Genomic DNA, 5,089 nt, shown 5'->3' with positions numbered 1-5,089 from the left:
CTTTTTGTTTTTTAATCGGCAGTGGGAAGTGACATAATCAGGGAAAGCATCTAATGGTTCTTCTCACTCTTCACATTTGCATGTTCACAAATAGTTATTGTTGGTGCATTTTCCCCTTAGATTTCCTGGACTATTTATAATTAACCACTTGCCACATAAATGAAATTTGCATCCTTTTTTTTTCACACAAATGGATCTTTATTTTGGTGGTATTTGATCACCTGTGCTCTTCTTATTTGTGGCGAATTTTGAAGAGAAAAAAAAACAAAAACATTTTCTCATTTCTGTCATGAAAAATATCCCAAAAAACTCAAATTTCGTCATAAATTTAGACCAACATGTATTCTTCTACATGTTTTTGGTTGAAAAAAATCTCTAAGTGTGTATTGATTGCTTTGTGTGAAAGTTATAGCGTCTACAAACTATAGTATAGATAATGGAATTTACACAGCTTTTACTTTCTGACTGCCCATCGCATTTCTTGAGGTGCTAAAATACCAGAACAGTACAAACACCCCCAATGACCCCTTTTTGGAAAGTAGACACCCTAAGCTATCTCCTGAGAGGCATATTGAGTCCATGGAAGATTTATTTTTTTTCCACAAGTTTCTGGAAAGTGACAAAAACATTTTATTTATTTATTTTACACAAATTTGTCATATAAATTATATATTTCTCACACAAGCAATGGGTATATCTGGAATTACACCCCAAAATACATTCTGCTGCTTCTACCGAGTATGGGGATACCACGTGTATGAGACTTTTTGAGAGCCTAGCCACATACAGGAGCCTGAAATCCAATGACCACTTTGAAAACCTGAAGGTGCGTAACTTCCTCATTTCACTTCCTATCACAGTTTCAGAGGCCCTGAAATGCCAGGATAGCACCAAACCTCCCTCAAATCACCCCTTTTTGGAAAGTAGACACCCCAAGGAATTTAAAAAGAGGCATGGTGAGTAGGTAGTCGGCATGTATAATGAGGAAATAAATCCCTTTAAAAGCCTTAAGATGCTTATTGGATTTTGGGGTCCTGTACTTGGCTAGACTGCCAAAACATCTCTCACATGTGGTACCCCCACACTTGGGAGAAATAACAGAATATATTTTGGGGAGTCATTCCACATATACCCATGGCATGTGTGAGCAATAAATCATTTAAATGACAATTTTTTGTGTAAAAAAAATAAAAAAAATAAAATAAAATCTTCTATTGACTCAACATGTCTCTGAGCAAATAGTTTGGGGTGTCTACTTTCCAAAAAGGAGACGTTTTGGGGGGTGGGGGCATTTTATGCCCAGCATTAGAAGTTTATGCCACACATCATTCACTCTTCTAACCACCTGAATACCAAGTTTTTTCTGACAAATTTTGTTCACATGAAAAAAATCAGTATTTTTTGCTAGGAAAACACTTTGAACCCCCAAACATATTTTTAAAGCAGAATCCCTAGTGAAGAAAATGGTGGGTGCTGCAATTTTTTATGTCACATAGAACGTGCGCAGCAATTTTTAAAATGCAAATATAAAAAAAAATACACTTTTTTTTAACTTTTAATGCACAAAAACACAATATATTGGCCAATTATTTAGTAAAGTATAAAAGATGATGGTATGCCGAGTAAATAGATACCAAACATGACATTTTTTTAAAACTGCGCATTCCCCGTGCAATGGCGACAAACTGCATACATCTTTAATATCCATAGGGAACGCTTTAAAAGCCTTTACAAGCTACCATTTTATATTTACAGAGGAGATCTAGTGCTTGAATTACTGTTCTTGATCTGATGTTCGCGGCGATACCTCACATGCATGGTGCAACCGCTCTTTACATACTGGTACAGGGTCAACGCTCACACAAGCAGGTGCGAGTGTGCGCATGGGGTGGGGGGGTTGGGTGGCTTGCAGGTGTGTTCCTTTTTTTTTTTTTTTAAAGTTCTTTTGATTTTTTAATTATTATTACACTATCTTTCATTTTTTTAAAATCACTTTTAATGCTATCACAGGGAATGCAAATATCCCCTATAACTTTAATGGGCATTGTCATATATTCTTATTTGAGATATCTAGGGTCTATGAGACTCTAGATATCTCCTCTGCCCTTACATTACCTAATCTCACCAAGATCGGTGTGATCAGATGCTTTCCCAATTTACAAATGGCGCTGTTTGTCCTGTGAAACTGAAGTGATGACATGCTCGTAGCTTCCGATTTCTTAGACTATAGAGATGATTGGCACCATTCCAGTCTCCAATCAGCTCTATGGTCAGCTGGCAGAAACACTGGCTGCATTCTGAGGTTCCTCCGATGGCATGGGACTGCCCGAGAAGGCCGTGAAAGGCAGCAGGGGAGGGGGCCATCATCTCCCACTGCTTTTAAAAGCAATCCTGCAGCTAATTAGCCACTAGGATTGCTTTTACATGAAAGCCGATCGCCGGCTGAAAAAAACGATACCAGGATGATGCCTGCAGCTGTAGGCATCATCCTGGTATAACCGTTCAAAGTCCAGTGATGTACCAGTACGTCGCTGGTCCTTGTTGGGTATATATGTTCTTTTTTTTTTCCTTTTTTTTTGTATGCAGCCTGTGGGCTGAATGAAAAAAGAAGGAATCTCTGCCAGAAAATGTGTGTGGTATGTTCACCATTAGAATATACCACCCTGCATCCAACCACTTCTAATGGTGACCACACATTAGGTCACATAGTGCCACATGCGCCAATTCCAAGATTGTACAAATGTCTAAATAGTGGCACACGTGAATAAAAATTGTCCACGTATAAGCGGGACCCCATATGGGAAAAGGATGACACCAAGTCCAAAACTATCTTGCACTGCTCCCCATGTAGTCTGGGCATCCGGGGGGTCCACGTGACTATCTTTGCCGTCGTAAATCCAAAACTTATATGTAAGCCTGTTGCCCTCTCACAGATCTTATACATCTTGACCCCGTATCTGGCATGCTTGCTCTGGAGAAATTTGAATGTAAGGCTGCCAGAAAAATTAATGAGGGGCTCATCAACGCAGATTTTTTGCTGGGGAGTATAGACATCTGCAAATTTCTGGTTAAGGTGATTTACGAGGGGCCAAATTTTGTGGAGCCGGTCAAATTCAGGGTTACTCCGAGGACGATAGAGTGTATTGTTGTTGAAATGCATAAAACACATTATACTCTCATATCTATGCCTGGCCATGGCAGAAGAGAACACAGGCATATGATGAATCGGGTCTGTGGACCAATACAACCGCAAATTATTTTTTTTAGTAATGCCCATGTTGAGGGTTAGGCCCAAAAAAAATTTAAATTCAGAGACCATAATGGGTTTCCATGTAAATTGTCTGGCAAGGTTTGAATTTGGGTTGGCGGCGATAAATTGTTGTGCATTTAAATTGCTTTGATCAACAATCAATGCATACAGATCTTTTGGGAAAAACAGCTCCAAAAATCAAGGGGAGTAGTTAAATTTGCTGCTTCCACCTGAATTCTGGGTTGGGCAGTGAATGGGGGAAGTACAGGTGCTGCAAAATTTGTGGGCAGCCAATCGGGATTTGCAAGCACATCTGGAAGAATACTAGGGGCTCTACGGGCCTGTGTGCAAGTTCTTGGTGGTTGCGGGACAATACTTGTGCTTGCCACCACACCAGCTTGTACTGCACTTATGGGATTCACCACATCGCCAAGTGATACTGCAGTGCTGGTATTTGAAAGACCGGTATGTACTAGGCCACTGGTGCTCGCCAGTTCAACAAAAGGTAGCGTGGCACTAGTACTGGCACTCTGTTGCATATGAGAGTCATCAAAATTTACCGGCAAGTGCTAGCAGAGATCAGGCCTGATTCTGTGAACTCTGCGGTTTTATGTGCAATGTATCAAGTGACAGTGACCTACTGACACTGCACTTACTGGGAGAGAAGAGGGGGGTAAGCGTAGGGGCTAAATGCAGTTGCTGGGGCTGATCCCGCTAATGCTGTGTTTTTGGGGACACTATACTAATGTGAACGCTGGTATAATGCTGATCTGATCAAAGATATTGATCTGTTCAGACACTATACTAGCAATGGATGTTTATTATGTATGAGCGTGTTCCTGGCAATCAAGTGGTTAAATGTGATTACTGGTGTACTGATGGGTAATCTGACGCTATCTGGGAGGGGTGTGAAAACCATGGGAGCGCAAATCACGTATATATATGTAATTTTGTGTACCCGTGCCGCCTGTAGCAGTATTTCTGCTATAGGGCGGTCAGGAAGCAGTTAATGAAGCGGTTTGTGTTACGGCACTGCGTTACGTTAACTAAAAATTGTGCGGTCATGCAATGCTGCACCCAAATGTAATTTACGTCCTTTTTTCCCACAAATTGAGCTTTCTTTTGGAGGTATTTGATCGCCTGTGAGTTTTTTTTATTTTTTGCACTATATAAAAAAAAAAAGGACTGACAATTTTGAGAAAAACAATATTTTGGACTTTTTCCTATTAAACCTGTCCAGTAAAAAAAATCAAATTTCGCCATAAATTTAGGCCAAAATGTATTCTGCGATATGTCAATGCTAAAAAAAAAAAAATCCCAATACGTGTAAATTCATTTGTTTACATGAAATTTATAGCATTTTACAAATATAGATATAGTATAGGTACTGCATTTTTTTGTTATATACTAATAATGGCAACGATCAGCGACTTATAGCGGAACTGCGGGACTGTGGCGGGAATTCTGGCACTGTGGGGAACTGACTTGGTGTCACTGACATCCCCAGTGACACCAATACAGTGATCAGTGCTAAAAAAAAAAAAAAAAAAAAACCAGACACTGTACTAATGGCACTGGGCAGGAATGGATTAACATGAGGGGCAATCACAGGGTTGACTGTGTGATGGGAGTGTTTTACTAGGAGGCAGGGCGTGTGTTCTTCACTGTAAGCACACTGCTCTGGATGGCTCTGCTCAGCCACCCAGAGCAGTGTGCCCAAACTGACAGGGAGGACGACTGTTGGTAAACAACGCAGCCCTCCTCCCTGTCGGTGATAGGCAGTAATTGCCAGGTGTCGGTGGGTAATCACCGGGCAGAACCTGGTAATTGACACCCAGG

This window comes from Staurois parvus, unplaced genomic scaffold (assembly GCF_062004578.1).
Source record: "Staurois parvus isolate SC_StPar_1 unplaced genomic scaffold, SC_StPar_1.0 ptg000013l, whole genome shotgun sequence".
Taxonomy (NCBI): domain Eukaryota; kingdom Metazoa; phylum Chordata; class Amphibia; order Anura; family Ranidae; genus Staurois; species Staurois parvus.
Note: the sequence above shows the minus strand (reverse complement) of the source record.